Source organism: Rhinatrema bivittatum, chromosome 6, assembly GCF_901001135.1.
Source record: "Rhinatrema bivittatum chromosome 6, aRhiBiv1.1, whole genome shotgun sequence".
Taxonomy (NCBI): domain Eukaryota; kingdom Metazoa; phylum Chordata; class Amphibia; order Gymnophiona; family Rhinatrematidae; genus Rhinatrema; species Rhinatrema bivittatum.
This window is the reverse complement of record NC_042620.1, coordinates 239,450,757-239,477,561: the sequence shown is the minus strand read 5'-3', so window position 1 is coordinate 239,477,561 and position 26,805 is coordinate 239,450,757. Positions and strand designations below refer to the sequence as shown.

Genomic DNA, 26,805 nt, shown 5'->3' with positions numbered 1-26,805 from the left:
AACTACGCAAGTATGTGTCTCTCCCGTATCACAGACTCTCCAGATTCCATGGGCGGGTGTCTGGACTGATCCTTGGTACTACATGAATGAAAATTAGCAGGTAAGAACCAATTTTCCTTTCCCTGTACATACCAGGATCAGTCCAGACCACTGGGATGGACCCAAGCTGCCCTAAATGGGGTGAGACCTGGAGAGTCCCGCTTGAAGAACACTACTGCCAAAACAGTCACCATCTGGAGCATGGACGTCCAAACGGTAATCCTTAGCAAAAGTGTGTAAATATTTCCAAGTAGCCGCTCTGCAAATTTCCTGCGGCGAAACAAACTGGCTCTCCACCCAAGACACTGCCTGAGAATGGATTGAATGCACTGTCAAACCATCCGGTACTGCACGCCCAAGACATATATATATATCGAAGTTATGGCTTCCTTCAACCATCGGGCAATAGTGGTTTTAGTTGCCTTATGTCCTTTCTTAGGACCACTCCATAAGACAAACAGATGATCAGACAAATGAAAAGCATTAGTGACCTCCAGATAGCGAAGCAGAATCCACCGCACATCTCATCTTCGCAAGTCGCGAGCCTGAGGTGAATTCCAAATCAAATCCGTGAAGGCAAGCAACTTCACGGTCTGATTCAAATGAAACTCCGATACGACCTTCAGTAGAAAGGAGGGCACCATCCTAAGGGACACCCCTGAATCCAAAATCCTGAGAAAAGACTCCCTACAGGACAACACTTGAAGCTCAGAGATGCGCCGTGCCGAAGTGATAGCCACCAGGAAAATCGCCTTAAGTGTCAAGTCTTTCAAAGTGGCCTGTTTCAAAGGCTCAAACGGAAGACCGCACAAGCCACGGAGAACTAGATTCAAACTCCAAAAAGGACATACTGGACGAGCCGGAGAGTTAAATGTTTAGCACATCTCAGGAAACGCGTTATATCCAGATGAGACACCAAGGATGTCCCCACAAACATCCCAGGGCTGCTACTTGAACCCTGAGAGAACTTTCTTCAGACCCTCCTGTAAGAACGCCAGAATATGGACAATTGAGGCGCGCAGCGGGGACACATTCAACCCGCTACAGCAGGAATCAAAAATCTTCCAGACTCGAACATAGGTGAGTGAAGTAGACATTTTTCACACCTGCAGGAGGGTGGAAATAACCAAATCCATATAACCTTTCTTCCTCAACTGCCGCTTCTCATAAGCCAAGCTGCTAGACAAAAGTGATCCACTTGATCTAAAAATACTGGACCTTGTCGAAGAAGAGTCGGTATGACAGAGCCGAAGAGGACCGTCCACCGCTAAATTGATCAGATCTGCAAACCAGAGCTGCCGTGGCCACTCCAGAGCCACGAGAACAACTGAGCCTGTGTGAGCCTCTATCCTTTGCAAGACTTTGCCCACCAATGGCCAGGGAGGAAAGATGTACAGCAGAATATTGCGAGGCCACAGCAGGACTAGAGCGTCAACACCTTCCGCCCCGTGTTCCCTCCTGTGACTGAAGAAGCGAGCCACCTTCACATTTCTCTGAGTTGCCATCAGGTCCAGACAAGGAACACCCCACCAATGAGTCACGAGATGCATTGCCTCCTCAGAAAGTTCCCACTCTCTGGGATCTAGATGCTGGCAACTGAGAAAATCCGCCTGAACGTTGTTGACCCCGGCTATGTGAGAAGCTGCTAGGTGGACCAGGGTGCCCCACGCAGAGCATTAGCCGGTCGGCCTCCAATGCCATTGGACGAATTCTGGTTTCCCCCCTGACGATTGATGTAAGCCACCGTTGTTGCATAGTCAGACAATACTCGCACTGATCGATGGCTCACCAGGAGGAGAAAACTACGCAACGCCAGATGTACTGCACTGGGTTCCAAGCGATTTATGGACCATTTCACCTGCTGCTCTGTCCATCGGCCCTGTGCTACCCTCGATTGGCAAACTGCACCCCAGCCAGAGAGGCTGGCATCTGTCATTATGATCACCCACTGGGGCTCCTCCAGGTCCATCCCACGCTGCACGTGGGCCGGAATCAACCACCAATGGAGACTGGACCTGGCAGGTTCCAAGAGCGGCAATCGGATCTGGAACTCTTCCGACTTCGGGACCCAATGAGAAAGAAACGCCCTCTGCAAGGGTCTCATATGAGCAAAGGCCCAAGGGACTAACTCTAGACTAGACGCCACAGAACCAAGCACCTGCAAGTAATCCCAAACCCGGGGTAGCGGTAGAGATAACAGCCGCTGGATCTGCGCCGTTAACTTGTCGATTCACTCCTGCATGAGAAAGACCTTGCCGAGCAATGTGTCGAACTGAGCTCACAAGAAGTTCAGCACCTGGGATGGGACTAATTGGCTCTTGGCAAAATTGACGACCCAACCAAGGGATTGGAACCGGTCGACTACCGACTGAACCGCTGCCCTGCAAAGCTCCTCTGACTTTGCGTGGATGAGCCAATCGTCCAGATAGGGATGAACCAAGACCCCTCCGCCTGAGAGCCGCAGCTATTACCACCATTACTTTGGTGAAGATGCGGGGAGCTGTTGCCAATCTGAACGGGAGCACCCAGAATCATGAACCTGAGAAACCGCCGATACTGTTCGCTGATCCCTATGTGAAGATACGCTTCCGTCAGGTCTAAAGAAGCCATATATTCGCCGGAGTGGATGGCAGCAATGACTGAGTGGAGAGTTTCCATGCAAAAACGGGGTACCCGAAGCACTTTGTTCACCTTCTTCAGATCCAAAATCGGGCGGAAGGACCCCTCCTTCTTGGGAACCACAAAATATCTGGAGTATCTGCGGTTCTGAACTCCTCTGGCAGGACCGGAACAATGGCTCCCAGCGCTTTCAACTGGCCCAGGGTTTGAGTTACCGCTGTCCATTTCCACGGGCCCCGCAGGGCGACATCAAGAACAGGTCCCGCAACGGGCGTGCAAAATCCAAAGCGTAGCCGTGTTCGATGATGCTTAGAACCCACTGGGCCGAAGTAATCTTGACCCCCTCCTCGAAAAATAGAGACAGGCGGCTGTCTATCACCGGAACAGAGGAGTGGGCCAGGACATCTTCACTGGGAGGACTTGCCCCCGGAAGATCCCTGAGGACCCCTGTCGTGGAGAGGCCTGCGGCCATGAAAGGAATGAGACCATGCCTGAGACCTTGTCGACGGCAGACGTGGAGTTAAGGCCGGAGCCCTGCCCTGCCGAAACTTGTGCTGTCCCCGGAACCGAGGACACACTGACCCAAAAGCCCTGGAGGTTCAGGGCTTGTCCTCAAGCAACTTGTACACATTATTATCCCCTAGGGATTTGATAAGGGCTTCCAGATCATGCCCGAACAAGAATTTCCCTTTAAAGGGAAGATTGCCTAGCTGGGCCTTGGAGGAAGCATCAGCTGACCAGTTGCAGAGCCACAGAAGCCTTCTAGCCGAGACCGCCGAAGCCATAGTGCATGAGGACGCCCGAAGAATAATCATACAAGGCATCCACAGTGTAAGCCTCAGCTGCTTCCACGCAATCTACCTGCTCCGCTTCCGCTAGAGGCAACTCCTGCGTGGTGAGCAACCGTTACACCCAACGAAGAGTCGCCCTTTGCATGAGGCTACTGCAAACTGTCGCCCTAACGCAAAGCGCCGAGACCTCAAAAATTCTCTTAAGAAGGACCTCCAGCTTCCTATCCTGAAGATCCTTAAGAGCGGCAGCCCCTGCAACCAAAATGGTCGTCCGCTTAGTGATGGCTGAAACGGCCGCGTCCACTTTTGGGACCCTAAGGACGGCCAAGGACTCGTCTGGCAGTGGGTAGAGCTTCTCCATAGCTCGCCCCACCTGAAGGCTGGCCTCGAGAGCCTCCCATTCTCGGGTCAAAAGTTGTAGTAGCATAGGGTGAAAAGGAAAAGCTTTAGGAGGGGCCCAAAGCCCCGAGAGAACAGGGTCCCCCTTGGTAGCCTCCGAGTTCGGCTGTGGCACCGCAATACCGAGCTCCGTCAGAACATGAGGGATTAAATGATCAAGCTCCTCCCTCTGAAATAATCTGAGGTCATCCCCCTCAACTGGGCTGGGCTCATCAACATCCCCGTCAATATCCACAAGGAGAGGGTCCAGCAAAGGGGGATCCAGTGAATCGGAGGCCAGAATCCTGGAGAGGTCCAAATCCGCACGGCCCGTCCTCCCCCTGGAGGAATCGGAACCCCCAGAAAGCCTAGCCACCTTCACAGGCAAGGCTCCTCAGTCTGCAACTCAGCCTTGGCCTCCAACAACGCCTTGTGCATTAAAAGCACAAATTTGGAAGAAAAGGGAAGCTGCCCCTTTAAGGCCCCCCCCCACGGGGGGGGGGGTGTCAGAGCTCATAAGGGAGGCAGGCACTGGGAGCCGCTGTCTAACAGGGCTCAAATTCAGCAGGGAGAGCGGAGGAGGGATCTCTCCTCCTCCTGCATCCAGCCCTACACTGGAGCATGGCGGAGGCAAAATGGCCGCCGTTCTCGCGCTAGATGGGGATGGGGTCAGGCCGAGGCCAGCAGAGGCGCAAATTCCTCCCTGTGCCATGGGAGCGTGCTGAAAACGACACGCTGCTGCTCCCCGATGGTCTTTCCCCTCCAGGGAGGCACCGTGTACAAAGGCCATCACGGAAGAGCCGCGCCACCAGCTCCCCGAATGCTGAACATGCCAAACCCCGCGGTATACCAGTGGAGAGGGAGCAAGAATGAGGCTGAAAAAATTGGCGAAAATCGCCCCTCCAGAGCCCCGAAAAACCTGTGCACACGGTAGAAAAATAACTCTAGTTTCTTTTTTTTTTTTTTTAAACGCTGACACGCAGCCACCCAGGGTAAAACACGCCCCTGGGACCTCAAGCGCGGCACAGGCAGCCCCCCCCCCCCCCCGAGGAATTATGCCATCTCAGGGTGCAAGGGGGAGTGACCGGCCCACCGGTAAATCCCTCTACTCACCAGTAGAAGAAGAGGCTCCGGGGAAACTGCTAACGGGGTTATCTAACCCCAGCCGTGCCCCAAGCAAGGCCGCAGCCTCGGGAGGACTGAGTCTGCTCCACCTCCAGAAGAAAACTACTTTTTTTTTTTTTTAAACAGCTTGATTTAGCCACTGGTAGAAACAAACACCCTTAGGTCTTATAATTTCCAGTTTGCTTTGTTTTCTTTTTAAAGGATCAGGACCACAGGTTCTGTCACCATCATCTCTTGGAGTCACAGAAATACTGATCAGCTTTTTTCTCTGACTCCATCTGCTGGAAGGGGGACACAACCCAGCGGTCTGGACTGATCCTGGTTCGTACAGGGAAAACGAATATTTAAGGGACTACAAAGAATCTATACTCTGCAGAGACATCCATAGACTTGAATATTTCTATCCAAGAGGCTATTTAGTAAACCCAGTTCTCTATGCAACGTGGAATCTTGTGTTAACATACTGCAAGTTTTAAGAGAGGCTGGCAGCTAAAAAAATTTCATCAGGGAGCTTGGTAAATCATTTGCCTTCACTTTTTACACAAGTCACACTTAATCATAGGAAAAGTGGTTAAACAGTTTAATAAGGATGAAATATATATTTTGCTAAAACACTGCACAAGCCACTTAAAAGGATGCAAAAGTCCATTTCAGACAAAATCCATCGCTGAAAATTTATGGAATATGCAAATTGCTGAATTTTAGGTAACCGCATTTCTGCCATTTAGACCCTATACTTAAAGTGCTGTGCAGTAAGCACGTGTGAATTAACTGTTATCCTGTTTGTGGCTTTGTACAGCAAACACTTTCTCAGTGTGTAGCAATGACACTTGTTCACTGGCAGCAGTTCAGTGCAGCAGAAAAATGATAAAACAATCCACTGCTAGTGCTGATGACCAAAGTACGATGGCCCACAAGGGTAGCTGCAGTGTCCCGATTTCTAATTCTTACTCTGTAAGTCTTTGCCTAATCATCCATGTAATCCATGCAGAGAAAATACACAGGCTTTGGAAAGAGCATGCATAGTTATTTCGTTATTGACTGGAACCTCTAAGATACACCATTGGCTTTGGAGACAAATGAAGATTGTCAGTGTTACTGTGATACCATGCAGGTGTTCTCTCCTCTGAAATAAAGTGGGAGAGTGCAAAAAACAAGCATCAAATTTCTGATAAAGCAGTCGCTCACTGTCAACTATATTGCTGACTGTTTTGTTATGAAAGCTGCATGACTAACCTGTTTATTTAGATACCTGAAACTGATATTTCAGGGAATAATTTGTCTACATGTTATGTCCCACAGCAGCACAAATCTGTCAGATCTTAGAAGCCAGGTAGGGTCAAGTCTGGAAGGAAGACCTCCTGGGAAGCCCATGTATTATGGACTTCAGAAGGTGACGGTAAACCACTGTAGTATCCTGCCAAGGAGGGCACAGTCTTCTGGTGGGCCATAATAACCAGTCTATTAAAAACAGCTAGGGTACTCGCCACCATCACTTGTTATGTACAATATTTTATACATCTGCAGGTGTAAATCACAAAAGATCTTTTTTCATAGGCACAGAATAGGGGAAAGTCCTTTTTGAATAAGGCCATAATATTGTAAATACACACTTTCTAGGGTAAATTCTAAAAGCGTACGCCCGGATCTTAAAAGCCTGCGTGCATAAAAACCCGAGAGATACGCGCGTGGCTGGTTCTTGCGCATGCCGAGCACATTTTAAAATGGCCAGGCCACGCGTGTATCTTCCAATGCACACAAAAATGCTGGGTTTGATCAAAGGGTTGGGCTGGGGGTTAGGGTCTGGGCGGGGCAGGACAGAGGCCAGCCGGGACAGCGGCCATTAGGCCCTGTCCTGGGGAAGCACGCGCCGGCAGCTGGCTGGCGCGCAGAACTTACTTCATCTGTTCATCTTACGTCATCGGCCGCGCATGCGTGCGCGGGAATCATATTTTATAACATGCGCATGGTGATGCGAACATGTTATAAAATAGCCGCATCCATGTGCATGTGCCGGGAACCGCACGCACATGAACGCCCACATGCATTTGTGAAAATCAACCCCTTAGTTGGGACTTACACACGTATACTAAGGAGTTATGTGCCTAAGTTGTCTGTGTGTGTGCACCTACCGTAAGTGGATTTTCAGCTGTCTAAAAACATGCACTATAAGTTCACAGCACGCATGAATTTGATATTATTTTAAAAAGGCATTTTAAGAGTACGTCACAGATTTTGTGCACAAACTTTCAATTTTCAAAAGTTATGCTTACAAATTACATGCCATTTACATGGATAACTTTATACCCTGTTTTGAAATGGATCATATATTTAGTCGCACGACTACCCAAGATACACACTCAATTTATGCATGTGACAGATCTCACATGAAGGATCCCTTTTTCATCACTGAGAAGACCCCTGGAAAGGATTCTGGGTGGGGGAGACTACTTAATCCTAATTTGGGTGCCATTGTTGAATGTTTGAAAACTGACGGGGTGTGTTATAGGATAGCAGAAACTGTCAGTTACTACTAATTCACCATGGTGGAAGGTATGATGTTCCTAAATAGCCACTAGATGGCATCAAGTATGGTAAAATTACATGATGCATGGAGGAAGATGTGGGAAGAGTGGTTAATGGGCCCTAGGGGACATGTCTCTTCTAAGAAGGAAGAGGAGAGAAGTACTGTAGAGGAGTCTTCTACCAGTACAAAATGCTAGGCTTGAAGTTTGGTGGGAGGAGTTGGTAGGAATCCACCTAGGGTTGCCTGGGATGGCCTCTCTTCTGAGAGGGCCCTGCAGGATCTCGGAGGTGGAGGTGGAGGAGAGACCCGAGATCCCACAACTGGAGGAGAGGAATTGAAGTGAAGAATCCTCAAAAGGGCGAGAGCCAGGGACACGGGGGGGGGGAAATATCTTGTTATTGCTTGGATAGGAGTTAGGAAGAAACTGTTAAATTGTTACAAAGTTTCTTATTGGTACTGAAGAGAATTACTGTGAATCCAGTGAGTACTGATGCATCTTATGTGGTATAGTTTATGCTAAGACTGAGAACCATGGTCCAGATTCAATTCCAGATGAAGGTGTTAGGAAATTGCATTTACTGTGTGCACTTTATGCTTCTGGAGGGGAGAGAGGGAAAGTAATTGCAAGTAGTTGCCCCTATCCAAGGGGATGGTGTATAAAATTGTTCAGGAGGGGACAGGATGGCAACGTAACGTTAGGTCGGAGAAACGTCTTCTCTTGCAAATCTGTTTTTCCTCCAAGATGCCCGCGAAACGGACGGGTAAGGTACGCTCCTACCCCACCGAAGCTGCTATGCCATCCGTACAGTGTTTAATAACGTTTACCGACCTACTCCTGCCTTGGAATTAGGGGGTGAAATCCCCGCTGTAGAGAATGCCGAGGGAGCGGCAGAGCTACCGGGGAGGTGACCTTAAGCCCCCCCCCCCCAATCATCAACCTCCACAGGCCCTGAGATTGGCTATTTCCTCTCTTCTCCCCATGGCGCCTAGAGATGATGTCCTTCAAGCAGCTGCGGAAGGTGGGGGGCCTGAGGGTGGATTTGTCTGGCCAAGAAGCTGTTTCTCCGCGGGCAGTGGAGCTTGCCGACGCTGATAAGGGGGTATTGATCCTCTCCTCGATGCCGGGTAAAGACACTGGAGCGCAAGAAGGAGTGGCAAGCTTGCCCGGAGCAGCCATGGAGGAGGAAGACTTTGCTCTGCTGGAAATGGCAGGTGAGTCTTTCCAAATACCACCTAAACCTGCGGTTGTAACGCTGGAAGCGTTGTGGGACTTGGTGGCTGGGTTAAGCCACTCATTTAAGGAACAAGGGACAAAGTTGGGGCGTTTAAAGACAAAAATTGATACGCTGGAAGAAAAAGTGGAAAAGCAGGCGGCTGAGCTTAAGGCTCAAGTTGAAAAAGTTGAATCTGTAACTATAAAGAATTCAGACTGCAATGTAAAATTAAGGACTTTAGTTATGCCAGTAGAAGGCTGGAACAACTGGAAAATTACAATAGACGTCTGAATTTACGTCTAATGAATTTCCCTAAAGTCCTAGGAGAAGACTCATACATAACGTTTAGAAAATACCTGCAGGAAGTTCTGGTTTGATGATTTAAAGTTACCAGTGGTTAATAAGATGGTGTTTTTGGCATTACCAACTAATAAGAGAAACACACAGAAACAATCGGAGGCTCTGGAGAACTTAACTCAATTTCTGGAAAGCTCTTCAGAAGAAGTATATGAGCGAGCTACCTTGCTAATAACTCTTATGACTGAGCATGATGTGAGCCAAATAATGCAGAGATATTTAAAAAATATCTCTGCTAATTTTCTCTCTCAACAAATTAGAATATATTTATTTATTTATTATTTTTATTATACCGAGTTTCATGATATGAATCACATCAACCCGGTTTACAATTAACAATGTGAATAACTGCAGAGAGTAACATGGTAGAACATTTCCCAATTCAACATCAAAAATAATAAGAAACTTAACAAATAAAAACATTGTAACAATATTTAGGATGTGAGGAAGTTACAAAAAACAAGGAAAAATAACTAGGATCTGAAAGGGGAGGAAATTAAAGAAAGAATATTAACATTTTAGCCAACTGTATGAATTAATAAATATGTATAAAATTATAAAATATAGATGGATAGGAAAGATTGACCAAATATGAATTGTAGTGAAGTATAATAATATGTTGTTGTCACTGCGTGTGAAGTTAGTGGGTTTTTGTTACAGTTCACTAACTTTTGTGTTTATGCTGATGGGTGGAGAATTTAATCCAGTTCTGGGAATGCTTTTTTAAAAAGCCATATTTTACTCGTTACCCATTATATCCATATTTTACTCGTTACCCAGGAGAGAAGGAGGGAGTTCCTCTCTTTAAAGCCTCAAATTAGATCTCTCGGTTATAGTTTCTCCTTAAGATACCCATGTAAATGTTTAATCTGTTTACAAAATTAATCTTTCATTTTTTTCCTGCCGGAACAATTGAAGTCCTTTATATATGCGAGGAACATAGCTACCCCATCCTTAATAAAGATCTGACCCGTGATGAAATAAACATATAAATATAAGGCAGGTTAAGTAAAGCCTGTTTCATTGTAGTAGTCAATTTCTTTTTTAACTCCCGAAAAGTCTATCCCCCACTATACCTTTATTTCCTTTAAAGAAAGGGGTATGAGTGATAGAAGATATACCGAGGCTCCCTTATGAATTGATTAAATATAGATGTAATGCTTTGTTTTGGATTGTATTGGTAAAAGGAAATGTAACTCTTGCTCCTTTTTCTTTCTGTAAGTAAGTGTTTATTACTTAAATGAATATGAAAATGAATCAAAATAAATTTAAAAAATTAAAAAAAAAATTGTTCAGGAGCTGGTATGCTAACCTTACTGTAGTCCTGCAACTGCTGCAGCCTGGCTGTGGTATAAGCAGTGACTTTCAGCTCGATGTTACGCACTCTGACTGCTGACAGTAAACCTTTATTTGTCAGAATATTGCATCAGAGTGAGCCCTATTTCCATAAGATGCTGGAGAAGTCAGAGGGCAGCAATCAGAAGGGATATAGAGGAGATTCTTTTAGGGTAATGCACAGTAATGAGGGCAGAAAAGGACCCAATGGTCTGCCCAGCGAGCTTCTTATAGAAGTATATGCCACGCCGTGCAGGTTTCTCCCCATGTTTCTCTTAAGGATTACCACTGCTGAGACTGCTACCCTGTCCGGCTCAGGACATTATACACACTCCTTTGTCTCTGGGCCCGATCCAGTTTTTTCTTAAACCCTATCAAGAGACTGGTACTCGGGTTCACTCAGGTGCCAGAACCTCTCACATTTTATGCGCCCTTCAAGGGAGCGTTACCTGCATATAGCTTGTGCTTCAAAAAGGGGTTGTGTTTGTGTCTTTGGAATTTCTCCATGCATCACTTTCAGAACCTTCAGAAGTAATGTGTTCTTAAAACCATTCACCAAAATGACCATGTTTGATTATGGCAAGGGATAAAAATGGGTTCTGGCCACCAAGTCTGATACTTGTTGGAATATACTTCTCAAATCAGCAGCACTGCCTTTTAAAATACTGTCCAACAATGGAACACATACCAACAAAACTAAAAGTCCTTTTCTGGTTATATACTGCTAAAAATAAACTGATTTATCATTTAATTTGCATATGGCAATCAATTTACATACATAGTAACGTATAATCTTTGTTTTATTAAATTAAATGTTTAAAGTTATAAGTAAGAATATATAATTGTTTATAGCAATCATCCAAAACATGTAATACCAATGACAAATTTAAAAGAACAAATGAAATATATAACCCTAAGAACTACAAAAAAATTAGATTTTTAGCCCATCTTATCCATGTAAGGTTCACAGTAGCTTACATTATTTTTTAAATTCGAGTGCAATAATTCCCTATCCAAAAGAGCTTACAATCTATGTAGGGACCTGTATATCCAAGAAAATAAAAAGGAAATAAATTTGAACCAGTGTCTATTAGCCTTCAAATAGAAAGGAAGCCAACAAAGATGTGTAATTAAGAAAAATGTGAATCAAAACAAAGGCCTTACTCAGTGACAACCAAATTATACACTATCATATTATATATAGCAATTAAAATCCCCCTCGTATGCAGAGTCAAGGGAGGTGAACATCAGGAAGCAGGACTAACCCCAGGTGGGCCATAAATCAACTGCAGGAAAACTTCTTAAATGGGCAGGATCCAGGAAAACACGTCCAGCATATCAATATTTAATGAAGCATTTGCAGGGAAATGTCAGGTAAATTTGTACTCCTATTGCAAGAGCCTCCCAGCATGAATAACTGCTTTTGTCTCGCCTGCATTATCTTTAGAACATCAAGGTACACACAAATCTTGTGTCCTATAAAATTTGGATCTTGAGGCTGGAAATATTTTTTCAATCTTGGCTTTGCTGCAAAAGTTACGAAGCCACTAAGGTGATAGTTGTGACTTCAGTATGTTCAGAGGATTGCAGAATAAAACTAACATCCAAATTGCCCATAGGGAAATTCCCTGATTCAAATTCCTCTTCTTCCCAGGCCCAACTCTTCCTTTGTGGAAGATACTAGCCCTTAGAGGTTGGTGGAAAGGCCTCTGTTGGGATTTTGAACATCTCTCCCAGATATTTTTAAACATCTTTAAAGAGGAGATTACTGATGACTTGGGGGGGAAGTTCAAAATCGTGTTATTCTCAAGATTTTCCAATTTAAACTTCATGGCCATATTATCTTTAATTATGGAAATATTTTTGGCCTAAATCCCAGTTACTTAGGTTTGTGTGGCTTTTAACCTCAATGTATAGCCCAAAAGCATGGTATTGAAGGCAAGAAGCTTAGACTAAGAGACTTGAACAACTAACACAATCACCTCAATGAATTTGGGAAAAAAGTGATCAGGAACAATTAGGGGTAGATTTTAAAAGGGTTACTCACATAAGTTATGCGCGTAACCCTTTAAAACACCCCCTGTGCACGCCAAGCCTATTTTACATAGGCTCGGCGGCACGCGCAAGCCCAGGGAAGTGCATAAGTCCCGGGGCTTTGCTAGGGGGCATGTCGGGGGGCATGTCGGGGGGCATGTCGGGGGGCGGCGCGACGTTCGGGGTGTTCCGGGGCGGGGCGTAGTTCTGGCCCGAGGGTGTTTCGGGGGCATGGCCGAGGCCTCCGAAATCGCTCCTGGGCTGGGGAATCATGCAGTGGAGGTCGACCAGTGCGCGCGAGTTACGCCTGCCTGGGGCAGGCATAACTTTCGCATTAAAGGTAGGGGGGGTAGATAGGGCTGGGGGGGTGGGTTAGGTAGAGGAAGGGAGGGGAAGGTAGGGGGAGGCCGAAGGAAAGTTCCCTCCAAAGCCGCTCCGATTTCGGAGCGGCCTTGGAGGGAACTTCCCTCCGAGCTGCCTGTTCCTCGGAGGGAACGGGCAGTGCGCGGGGCTCGGCGCGCGTAAGGTGCACAAATGTGCACCCCCTTGCGCGCGCCAACCCCGGATTTTATAAGATACGCGCGTATCTTATAAAATCCGGCGTACTTTTGTTTGCGCCTGGTGTGCGAACAAAAATGCGCACGGGCGTACTTTTCTAAAATCTACCCCTTATTGCATTCCAAATTGAGTCTAACGAGACAATATTAGGTCTCACCAAAATGTTCTTCAATTCCACATGAGACAGAACACCAGAGCCCCATAGCCTTCACCTCAGGACCAGGGGAGATATGATAGAGGTCTATAAAATAATGAGTGGAGTGAACTGAGTAATCAGTTGTTTACTCTTTTAAAGACTACAAAGACTAGGGGATACACAATGAAGTTACTAGGTGATAGATTTAAAACTAATAAGAGAAAATATTTTTTTTTACTCAATGGTGACAGCTATTAGTTTAGCTGTGTTTAAAAAAGCTTTGGAGGAAAAGTCCACAAACCATTATTAAGGTACAGTTGAAGAAATCCACTTCTTATCCCTGGGATAAGAAGCTTGGTATCTATCTACCCCTTGGGATCCTGCTAGGTACTGTTGGAAACAGGATGCTGGGCTTGATGGACCTTTGGTCTGACCCAGTATGGCATGTTCTTATGTACTTATATATATGTACTTATGTACCGTAAGCTCATCCAGGGAGCTGTGACTGTCACCCAGAGCTACACTAACTGATACTTCTACAGTCCCTAGCCAAAGGAAACTACATCCTAAGACCATCTGGCCTTTCCTATAACGTCCCGAGTTCTGCACTGGTGATGGCATTTTCTCTCTCTTCCTCTGCCTGATTCCTTCTGCAGTACCGTCTGCACCTGCCAGCACCAGGTGAGGCAGTGGGGGGGAGGGGGGGGGAACGGGTCAGGAGGGCTGCGGCAGAAGAGTTATTTCATGGGGCTTAAGGTAACATTGAGCTCTGGCGGGAACTGCAACAACTCCTGTGTCAACCAGTAGAGGAGGAATAAACCCTCTACCTCCCCTTTCTTTTTTTTTTTTTTTATTATCACTAGCTCAAGAGGAACTCCACATGACAAAGATGAAATCCGATCCAGGTAGGAACCCGGGGGGATTATCAGCAAACTGGCTGCTACCATTTTCCATCCAATTTAATAATAATCATTTTGCAGTAAAATTGTTTTATTTTTAATTGCACCTTTTCTCGCTTTTACTTTTTGAAGAGGCTCCTTTGTGGACTTATCTATTATTTATCAAACTGTGTTATTAATAAATAATCTTTTATCATAACATGAAATGTGGAAAATGGTATTTTTGTCTCTTTCCTTCATTTTCTGATACTTCCAAATTTTTGCTAAGCACATTGCTATATAGTTAAAGTTGGGCCTGAGGGCAGACATCTTCAAAGAGGTATTCCTTCACAGTCTCCACAAATTCTACCCCTTCATCTGTGATCTACATCACTCCTGCATCTCACCCTATTTCCCAATCTCTTGCATGTGTCCCTTTCTTCCCACTATGATTATAGGCCCTTCAAGCCAGGTATGGTTTGCTGTAATCAATTTACTGCATCCCTGTTTTGGTGCACCTCTATTGTATACAGCTATTCGTCCCTCAGAAGATAATATAATCATTTAAACTGGCCAAAAATCCACAGACCTCTTTGGACAGCATGGGATCACATCCAACAAGTCTCCTTTTCAAGACATGCACACAATTAGCAAGGTGAATTTGTAAGGTCGGTAAATAGTCTACACTGGCTAATCTATCACACTCAGGGGACTATGAACCAGTCCAATCCGTCCAATTGTGCACTTAGTCCCTAAGTAATAAATTTGATGAAACAGTACCTACTGAACTGCCTTATCAATGACTATTTTTGCAATTTATTCAAAACACAGATTTTAGCACACCTTCGTTTCTCCACTTTTATGGTTTAGCCCATTCCATTTATATACAGTGTACAGTAAATTTATGGGTGAAACAGGGAATATAAATATTTTTGTACAATATACTCCAGCTTTTCTTTAATGTTTTTGAAAGAGCACTGATTTTGATTGCACATGCTAGGCATATAGCAAGTATGCCAAATCCTTTCCTTCTGACATCAGCTAAGAATATGCAGAGGACGTTTTATTATTTCCTACACCGTATCTGCTGTACCATTCATCTCTGTACTGTAAAGTTTCATTTCAAGTGAAGTTCATTCCTGCTTAGGGGATAATGCTGCATGTTTCTTGATACCAGTGTCTTCACTCTCAGTCTATTAAAAAAAAATGTGTAAGCTGAAATGAAATGATTCCATCAAACAAGTCCAAAATATAAGTGTAGGGAGAAATCTTAATAGGGGACTGTGTTCACCCCCACAGCAGGGACACATTGAGGTTGGAAGAGGACTACCATTTTGTTAGGGCCTCTCCACAGAAGTGGCCTCCGTGTACAAGCCAGTGCTTAATTAAAGTGTCAGGTTGAGGACTCTCCTGCAATCAGCTCTGGTTGAAAATATATGCTGGGGTATATTCAAAAGTATTTCAGCAAAACAAAAATAGTAACCTGACTTAAATTTCTGTATTTGCATAGGGATAATGTAAACACAGTCCAACATCAAGAGCAGGTCAGTTAATCCACTTATATCAATCTTTGACATGACTCGGTTAGACAAACTTCATATAGCCCTTGCCCTGACTTCTATCATGGGTTACCTCCTGGAGGTTCTTCCCAACAAGGGGAAAACAATCTTTCAAGGTGCTTTGGGGGGTGGGAGTTGTCTCCCAGAGCTCAGTTCAGCCAGGCATAACAAAAAAAAACTACAAGCCACACAGCAGTTGTTGACCAAAAAATAAAGTTCTTTAGTGATCAGCATACCAAGGAACTCTCCAGATTTGGTCCAGAGGCTCCAGATTTCTGAAGGTCTCCAGACCAACATCAGAAAACTGCACGGGTGCAGCAGAGAAGCACCTACACAGGCTCTCTGGAATAGGAATCATCTGGACCTATGCAGGCAGAAAGGAGGAGGAGCTTAGGCTACATGGTTGGCAGGAGGAAGGAAGAAAAGTCCAGTCAGCCCACAATGCTGAAAGAAGGTGCAGAAGGAGTGTCGGCTCATGCAGCTGAAGAAGTTGGTCTTATCTGCTGCGCGGGCACGAAGGAGGAAGCTGCAGCTGGTTGCTTTGTGGCAAGAGAGAAAGAATGAGTGAATGTGGTGTGTTAGTATGAAAGAGAGTTTGAAAGTGCAAGTGAGTATGTATGTGAGAGAATGTGTAAGTGAGCATCTGTTTTTGAGGTAGGAATGTACATTCGTTTTCAACTAAATAGACAATGCCACGAAACACAAAAAAATATGAAATTTTATGAAAATTCGTATTTCGTGTTAGTGTGCACTAACGGGACTTAGTGCACACTAACATGTAGTTAGCTTGCACTAAGTCCCGTTAGTGCGCACTAACTATAGTTTTCTTATTTACGGACTTAATGCACACTAACAGGACTTTGCTGCGCACTATTACCTGTCACCCCATACATTCACCCCAGTCACTTTCCCTCTCACCAATTACTGTCCCCTCACCCAAACACACAGACAGACACCAGGGGAATTAAAAGTATGCATATCCTAAAATACCAGAGCACCTTTCATAAAATACAAAGGGATTGGTAAATTGTAAATATGCATTTGCATTACATGCTTTTGCTGACTAGAACTTGATACTATTATTACATCACTTGTTATTTACACTTGTTACCAGACACTGGCCATCCCCCCACACACACCACCTTGCAACCTTGGCAACACAAACAAGTAACTAAGGAGAGAGATAATAGGAATGCAGAACCATACTTCTAGCTAACAAACTGCTCCCCAATTGACACTTTTAATCTTATTGGTAACATTTTTAGTTAGTGCACACTAATGGGACTTAATGCACACTAACTCCGAAATTAGGGAAACCTGAAATAAATACCTCCCGAACCATTTTAAAATGAAATTTAACAGATAATGACCCAAAACGAAAACGACATAAAAAAGAAACATTTAGTGCATATCCCTAGTTTGAAGGAGCATGAGCATGTGAATGAGAGTACGTGTGTAAGGGTGAGCATATATCTGTGTGAAAAAGCATGTGAGATTGAACATGTAAATGTGCTAAAGTGTATATGTGCAAGACAGGAGAAAGTTTGTGCAGATATTGCCCCTACCTCCCTGCTAATTGACAAAAATCTCAGACATTCAAAGTCAAAAGTTCTCAGATGATGGTCACTGATTGTGGAAAATACAAAATCCACATATAGTACCGGGTGTTTCAAAACCTTTGCTTCCCCAATGCAGCAGCAACCAGAAATCTGATAGAAGCATGCAATATACCATTTTAATCAGTATTCAAATTGGAATTAAACAACATAAAATTAATAGTTGGAGTGCCCACCATTAGCTTGCAAAACAGCTTTAGAATGAATGGTGTATGAATACAACAAATTTTGAAATAAATCAGTATTGTTTTTCAAATTTTTAACATCATGCACAACAGGGCCTTCTCTGTCGCAAGCCCTATGTTGTGGAACTCTCTTCCAGATGCGATTAGGTCAGAGCCTTTAAGAGGGCTTTAAAAACTTTATTTAAGAATGCTTACCCAGATGTATAATTTATTTTATTTTATACTAGTTTGCTGATTTGTTTGAATGTTATTTTATTATATGTTCTTATTGTTTTTTGACTATGTATATTTTATTATAAACTGCTATGAAATTTATGATGTTGCAGTATACACATTTTAATAAACCATAAATAAAGGTTCATCAAAGTATTCTAGGGAGAGGGAACCTACCACCAATCCAAAAGAGACCCAGTTTCTGGCCAAGAAGAGAAGAGAGCCCAGGAGAGTGGCAGAGAAGGATAAGAAATTCCACTGGCATTTATTGAGAATCATGGAGTGGAGAAAATGTGGCATGTGTTAGATTATTTGTTATACAGACATTTTGCAGTAAAAAATGATTGTTCTGGATACCATAACTATATGAAGACTCTTCCTTGGTGTTCCAAGCACAAGACTAGCATCTTGAGCCCTGAACATAAAACCTTTCCCCCTTGAGAAAACTTCACCATGGTTGAGAGAGGTGAACTAGGACTCAGCCTAAAATCAATTTGTACTCCTTTTCAAAGGAGTGGCTAGGAGGGGGATTACATAAGTATGGATGTATGTTGTGAGGCTGCCTGGGCCTCAGCATTAACACAGCACATCCACCACAGAGTTACCAACTGGAAGCAACAAGGAGGAAAGACATTACAGTATCATAAAATGCTAGTACAAGGGTGGCCAACTCCAGTCCTCAAGAGCCACAAACAGGCCTGGTTTTCAGGATATCCAAAAGGAATATGCATTAGATAGATTTGCATGTGCTGCCTCCATTGCATGTGTGGCCCCTTGAAGGTCACTAAAGAGATATTCTGTGTTCTTCACTAGGAATCTTCCAGTAGGGGAATGTTCTATGGAAGGTCAATGAGGTTGAGTGACCAGTGAGCTATGGGAGGTTTTATCCCCTTAGGAGATGGGGTTTCAGCTGGACTATAAATAATGCTTCCACAAGGCACAAGGAGGAGATTTCTGGAGTTTATGGAGATTGAAGGAGTTGGAGGGATTCCTGTCCAAGGATTCCTTTAAGACAGGGATGGCCAACTCCGGTCCTCGAGAGACACAAACACACCAGGTTTTAAAGATTTCCACAATGACTATGCATGAAAACGATTTTCATGCACTGCCTCTACTGTATGCAAATCTATCTCATGCATAGTCATTGTGGATATCTTGAAAAACAGAATGTTGGGAATCATCAAAGAATGGAGGAGCTGAAGACTGGTCCCTGCCAAGATTGTACTGTTTTTCCTACAGAGGGTGTGTAAGGGAATCTGAGACCCTCTTGTGTGTTTTACAAGGTAAGACAGCTTACCTCAAAACCCTTGGGTATAGCAGTGCAAACTGAGGTGAATAATATTCCTGCGTAATTAAACTGTTTGGGGAAGACAGTTTTTTTGTTCTTGGACCGTATCCTGATGGGTTTTTTTAGCTTCTGCTTCTTATATTAATTGTGATTAGTTTTAGATTCTACAATAAATTTTCCTTTTGATATGGAGCCACCATGCTGGCATAAACCTGGAATTCTTTCTAGAGTAAGTCTTCCCCTGGGCCTCCCAGCTTTAGCTAGTCCCCAACGGATCAAATTCTGTCTGTGTGGTTTTGAACTGTTCTGGGCCTGCAGAAGCATCACTTATTACCCCTGCAACCACTGAGGGTAACCCCCGATGAGGAGAGGATTATATATGCAAAGCTATCTCATGCATATTTATTGTGAATATCATGAAAATCAGGCCTGTTTGGAGCTTTTGAGAACCGGAGTTGGCCACTCCTACGTGAGTACAAGGAAACTATCCACAGATCTACAAGAGAAAAGACAAAAACATACAGTACTGTTTACTCAAGACCAATGAAAAATATTTATTCAAATTTATAACCTGCTTGAATTTTAAAAAATCCTAAGCTAGGTACAACTAAATAAAATATATAACATAATTTAAAAAAAAAACCAGAGGCAAATAAAAATAAAACAATCATAACATAATACAAAAATCAACAGTCAATACAAAATAGAGAACCTAAAACCAAAAGGATCACTCCTGAAAATAATCAGTCCCCATCAAAAGCTATTTTGGACAGGTTTTCAGTAATTTCCAGAAGGTTAAGAAATGCTGTTCCCCCCCTCTAACATTCTGCAGAAGATTATTCCACATGTAAAGGAACATCTGTTCCCTAGTGAAGTGTGTGCCAACCTTCTCCTGGAGGAACACCTATATAGTCATTTTTCAACGAATGCGAACCTATCTCATGCATATTCATTACAGATATCCTGAAAACCCAACTGGTTAGGAGTGCCTCCAGGAGAGGATTGGGAAACACCTGGTGCATTTAAGAGGAGATGATACCGCCAAATGCACGACCTAAGAAGAACACAATACTAAACCAGGACAATATAAAAATAGCCAGACTTTAAGATATCCAGCACCAACATTATGCAAAGAATTAAAACCAAGAACAAATTTTTAAAATGAATACAAAAACCCACAGAAAGCCAATGAAGCTGCTTTAAAAGTATAAAGCCTTGTAGGGATAGGAAAATACCTACAGTATGTGAATGTAATGTGCGATGAAGTGTTGAAAAGCAAATGGAAATAAAAATAAAATAAACAAGAGAATAAATAAATAAATAAGAAGGAACTTCTCCTCCTCATATTTAGCCCCTAAAATAACTCTGGCTGCAGCATGCTGTACTAGCTGTAAACAGAAATAAAAAACATATTTCTTTGAAAGATCATTAGAACACCATTATAGTAATCCAGGCATGTAATCAGCCTGTTCCTGTGTCAAAAAGGACTGCTTCTGTCTAAAAAGTGTAAGATACATAAAATAGGATTTACAAATAGATTCATTCATTTCTGATAATTTCCCTTACCCATCAGCATTCTCCAAACAAGCCCCTAGACAAACTAGCTAAAAGGAAATTGCTCAAACAAATACTTGAAGGTGTAATGTACTGATTAGAAAATGGACACTACCACAATTAAAACCAGGTCATCATGTTGTAAATCAGGCTGCAAGTCATAAAACTAGTTCCAGCCAAGTTCAGTGAAGTTAATATCTGAAATATTTAAGCCAACACAGAAAGCCTCATTTTTACATTTACTTTCTCCTGTGCAGTGCTGTGCATATTGATGGCATTTTATAAAAAAATACAAACAGGGTTTCAAAAATGTATCCGTCCACTCATCACCACCTTCCTTCACAACCTCATGATTAAATGAACTGCAAAACAACTATACACCTTTAAATCAAGAATGAACTCTCTATATTCTTAACTATGTATTTGTGTACCCTTAACCTTTATAACATTTTTGTCTTCCCCTTATCTACCCCCTATCCCTTATAACCTCATTTTTGTAAACCGTTATGATGGCATTTAATTCTGACGTTTTCCGAATGACGGTATATAAAACTCTTTAAATAAAATAAATAAATAAATAAAATAAGTGAGTGCATCTTCTGGGCTGGCAAGTCAGTCCCTGAGTGCAGAAGGCAGCAGAAGCATCTTCGACTCACAGTCTGGAGCTGGGAGAGGTGAGAGTGGAAGGAGCATCTTCGACTCACAGTCTGGACCTGGGAGAGGTGAGAGTGGCAGGAGCATCTTCGACTAACAGTCTGGAGCTGGGAGTGGTGAGGGTGCCAGGAGCATCTTCGACTCACAGTCTGGACCTGGGAGAGGTGAGAGTGGCAGGAGCATCTTTGACTCAGTCTGGACATGGGAGAGGTGAGAGTGGAAGGAGCATCTTCGACTCACAGTCTGGACCTGGGAGTAGTGAGGGTGGCAGGAGCATCTTCGACTCACAGTCTGGACCTGGGAGTGGTGAGGGTGGCAGAAGCATCTTCGACTCACAGTCTGGACCTGGAAGTAGTGAGGGTGGCAGAAGCATCTTCGACTCACAGTCTGGACCTGGGAGTGGTGAGGGTGGCAGAAGCATCTTCGACTCACAGTCTGAAGCTGGGAGAGGTGAGAGTGGAAGGAGCATCTTCGACTCACAGTCTGGACCTGGGAGAGGTGAGAGTGGCAGGAGCATCTTTGACTCACAGTCTGGACCTGGGAGTGGTGAAGGTGGCAGGAGCATCTTCGACTCACAGTCTGGAGCTGGGAGTGGTGAGGGTGCCAGGAGCATCTTCGACTCACAGTCTGGACCTGGAGAGGTGAGAGTGGCAGGAGCATCTTTGACTCAGTCTGGACCTGGGAGAGGTGAGAGTGGAAGGAGCATCTTCGACTCACAGTCTGGACCTGGGGGAGGTGAGAGTGGCAGGAGCATCTTTGACTCACAGTCTGGACCTGGGAGAGGTGAGAGTGGCAGGAGCATCTTTGACTCACAGTCTGGACCTGGGAGTGGTGAAGGTGGCAGGAGCATCTTCGACTCACAGTCTGGAGCTGGGAGTGGTGAGGGTGCCAGGAGCATCTTCGACTCACAGTCTGGAGCTGGGAGTGGTGAGGGTGCCAGGAGCATCTTCGACTCACAGTCTGGACCTGGGAGTAGTGAGGGTGGCAGGAGCATCTTCGACTCACAGTCTGGACCTGGGAGTGGTGAGGGTGGCAGAAGCATCTTCGACTCACAGTCTGGACCTGGAAGTAGTGAGGGTGGCAGAAGCATCTTCGACTCACAGTCTGGACCTGGGAGTGGTGAGGGTGGCAGGAGCATCCTTGAGAGCCCAGAAGTGGGAGGGAAAGTGGTAGAAATATCTTCGGCCCAAATCAAAGCCCCAGGAGTGGCAGGGAGAGGGGACGATGGTGTGGCCGGGGAGGAGAATGAGAAGGCTAAGGAGGGAGGGACAAGAGAAGAAAGGGTGAGGGGGGCTGCAGGGGGAAGGAGGAGAGGAGGAGAATGAATCGGGGGGAAGGGAGAGGAAGAGCCTGTGGGTGGGAGGAGAGTGAAAGGGTTTCACTGAGGTGAGGATAGGGGGTGCACTTGCCAGGAAAGAAATGCATTCACTATGCATTCTTGCCTCACTCCTGCTCCACCCCCCAAAAAAAATATTGGAAAGGGGACAGACAGAAGAGAGGACATGGCAAGTCCTAGAGGAATTGCAGAATCTCTGAAAATAAATGACCATGATATATCTACTGAGATCTTTATAAGGGTAGTTCTGACAGTTCAATCATCTGCATGAGCTCATTTAAGCACAGTACTAGCATCGCACAATAGGGCAAAAAGTACCTCCATGGTGATACATCCTATTGCGGGTGCACTTTCCCCACCACAGATAAATTGGTCCCAATGAGTCTTAGGCTGTGTTTTCGTTCAAGTGACAAGTGGATGAATTCAAGCAAAACCTGCAAGGTAAAACCTCTGGAGTAAAAAAAAAAAAAAATCAAAACAAAAAATAGGACAGTCCTGTAGAAGAAAGCATGAAATGACCTTGGTTACAAGTGCAGACTGTTCACAGAGGCTGAAAACCAAGTCTGTTAAAGGCCATTTGAACATCATTGTTATTCAGGGGAAGTGAGATCTTTTTCTATTTGTCTGTCATCTAGTTAACAAAATCTGTGTGCAGATACCGCCTAAGAGCTCACAGAATTCATGATTCATTTCTGATCATTTCCCTTATCTGCCAGCATTCTCTATAAACAAGTCTCCAGACAAACTAGCTGAAGGGAGATTGCTCAAACAAATATTTGAAGGCGAAATCTACAGATTATAAGGAGGACACTACCAAAGTTATAACCATGTCATCATGTTGAAAATTGGACTGCAAGTCATAACTACTTTCAGCCAAGATTGGTGGAGCATATAAAAAGTTGTAGATCTACTGAGAGGTCCATATTCAGCCACTGTCGGGCTAGCAAAGTTAGATGGACAAACTTAATCCAGCTAACTTTGGAGGGATACGTACCGTAATAGTGTAGCTGCACTAATGAATATAGCTGGCTATCTTAAAGTTAACCAGGTAACTTTAGGACAGCATTTTCACCCGACCAAACTTAGCAGTTAAGTACCTGATTCACTAAGGATTTTTCCCATAGAAACAAAATGGGAGAAAAGCCTTAATGAATCTGGTCTTAACTTTAGCTATCTAATTTTGAATATCAGAGTTAGCCAGAAAACGTAGGCCTGGATTCACCATTCTAACGCAGAATGGTGAATCCAGGGAAAACGGGAGGCGGGCCTGAAAAAGCCGGCAGCCTTCGCACAACTGCGATGTTTTCGCTGCCGGCTTTTGCACCCAATAGCGCCACCGTGAAAAGTAGTGCTATTGGGCACGCTACTGACGACAATAATGTTACTAACCTTATCGCCACCAGCAAAGACACCGCCGAGTCTGCCTCCTCGCCGCCCCGACTCCTCCCTTTGCTGCCCCGACTCCGTCCCAACTCCACCCCCAGCATGCTATTGCACGCGAAAAGGGCATTTTCGCGTGCGATAGAGACATATCGCATGCGATATGCGTTTGAAAATGACCCCCTTAGCCGGCTAACTCAACTCCTTCCAGTTACAGTCCCAGATTGCCCCTAACTTAGAAGGCTAAATTCTAGCCAGCTAACTCGTTAGCTGGCTCTATTTTAGCCAGCTAAGTGCCCAAATATTCATTTAGCTAGATAACTTCTGAGTTATCCATCTAAATGTTTCTGAATATGGACCTCTCTATGTCTATTACTTCAAACTTCCTTTTTCTTCATTTTGTGACAGTGTATTAAAATCAATCTGCTTGACACAACCAGTGCAAATATTATAGTAGTAGGAGCTACAATTTGGGACTTTTCCCTGCAGATATCATAGACATTGCTTTTACAGTATCCTAAAAAGTTTTAATATTTGAAGCCAATGCATAAGTAAAACATGTAATTTGACATCTCCCTCCTCATGCGCCAATAAAAACTCAATTTATATGATCCAGTGCACTTGAGAGAAACTGATCAGTATTAGTGTCGACAGAGTTACTAACAATCTAATGCTGTATCAGAATGAACAAGACAACAATTTTTTCTTTTATAAGTGATAGAATAGAAAGAACAAATCAGCACAGAATTCCATAATTTTAGGGAACAATTAAAGATGCCCCTTTTTTCTTAAGAGATAAGGCAAGGGCGGAGGAGGAAGAGTCAGATATCCAGAACCACTTGACCTAGCTAGTACTTGGATAGGAGACCACTAGGAAATAGTCGATGACCAGTTGGGGAAACTAATGATCCAACCAACAGACTGAATTCACTAACATATGAATCCTGGTGACTTGATCAACTGAGTATTAACTGCATATGCTGTAAAAAAAAATTCTTACAGCACGACTGATACCGGCTAGATTCATCAGTGAAATTCTAGTGTCATTACTTGATATGGCATTCTCATTTATTCCCCTTGTTTTTATAATTTTATGATCGTAGTTACTGCTGATTGACTGGCTGATTGCCTGTATAGTTGATTCTAGCCCTCAAAAAATATTTATCTAGGAAGAACCAATGCTTTAAGGGCTTGGAAAAAACCCCAAAAAGAATTAAAGCTATCGAAGTATTTTCACTGAAGCTGCAGGCTAGAAGAAAACCTATGAGAAGACCCAAAGTATTGTCAACTATGATAAACAATCCATGTCATACTGATGTATATGCTGTTAATAAAAGTCTGGATATTCCCAAGATCAATTAAACATGCATTGACTGACAAAAGGGGTCCTAACTGTATCAAAAGCTTGTAACGTAAAATGTTAATGGTATTACCTTTACTCAAGTACTATGCTGTTTTTTTTTAAACTAGTCACTTTCTGCTTTAAACACAAACTTTCTGCTTTAAACACAAACTTCTTCTAGTCACTTTCTGCTTTAAACACAAACTTCTTCTCATCGCACAGCATTAAGACATCAAGCTTACAGACATTTCAATCTTAATTCCTAAGTAAGAATCACCAGGCACATCTCTGATCAGTGTTAGAATTGTCTGTGATGCTTGTACAATGTGACAACCTCATTCAAACACAGTTTTCTATTTGACAAAAGCAATATAATTAGTATTTTATTTGCAGCAAACCTGACTTATGTCTACCATAGCTTTCAATCTTAAAAGGAAATGTAGGGTCTGATTCACGGAGAGATGGATTTTAAAACAAGCGCGCGTGCGCCCACATACATGCGTATGGCCGCGCGAGTGAGGATATGCTAGAATTTTTAATGGTATGTGTATGCGTTGAATAATGACTCCTGGCCGTAGTTTGCTTATCTTCCTTAGGACTTTGTCGGCTTTAACATGCACAGAGAAGTGGACTTTAAAACATGCTTGATTGAAGGACATTCCCAGTTTTACAAATGAGTCCACCAGTTTGCCCAGTTTGTTCTGAGGTCATCCAGACCCCTCTGGTTTTCAGCCTGCATTTCCCCCCCTGTAGTCCCAGTCCCCTCACCTGGTTGTTTTAGGCTTAAACAGAGATTTATGCAGACTTACACCTAATTAAGAGAAGAAGCAAACATGTGCAAATAAAAGCCCCCTGAGTGCTCCAGCCGCTGGATTTGGAATATAGATTTACATGTGTAAATTCTGGCCCCACCCCAGATAGCCCCTGACATGCCCCCAACATCGCTCCTTTTTTTTTTTTTAACTTACGCATGTTCATAAATGCACATAATTTGCAGCTTTTAAAACACACGTCACTCAAGCTCTGCCCATATACTCATGAATACGCAAGCAGCTCTTGTAAAATTCAGCTCTAAGGCTTTTCTCCCATTCTGTGTCTATGGGAAAAAAGCTGAGTGAGCCAATGACTTGTATCGTCTGCTCGGTGTGGGCGGTGGTGGTCAAAAGAGGAAATAGAATGTTAGAAATGATCAGAAAAGGAAAGGAGAATATAACAGAAAATATTATAATTGCTTCTGTATGAAGCCATGGTGTGACTGTACCTTGTGTAGCTGTGTGCAATTCTGGTTGCCCTATCTCAAGAAAGAGATAGCAGAACTAGAAAAGGTGCACAGGTGATAAAAGTGATGGAACATCTCTCCTATGATGAGAAGCTACACAGGCTAGGGCTCCTCAGCTTGGAAAGAGAAGGATGAGAGGGGACATGATAGAAGTTTATAAAATCATGAGTGGGATGGAACAGGTAAATTACCCTTTCTAATAATACTAAAACAAGGGGACACGCCAGATTGCAGAAAGTACTTTTACACTTAGCGCACTATAAAGCTGTGGAATCCATTGCTAGAGAACGTAATCAAGGTGACTTGCATGGTGGGATTTAAAAGAGGTTTGGACAAGTCCTGGAGGAAAAGTCCATAGCACATTATTAGGTAGGTAGACTAAAAAAGCTATTGCTATCCCTGGAAGCA

General features: G+C 43.8%; 1 protein-coding gene across 4 annotated transcripts in view; it reads right to left on the bottom strand.

Moving 5' to 3' along the window:
- Positions 1–26,805, bottom strand: part of GPC3 (glypican 3) — an 883,509-nt gene that overhangs the window by 416,035 nt on the left and 440,669 nt on the right. The gene's annotated exons all lie outside the window — the stretch shown is intronic.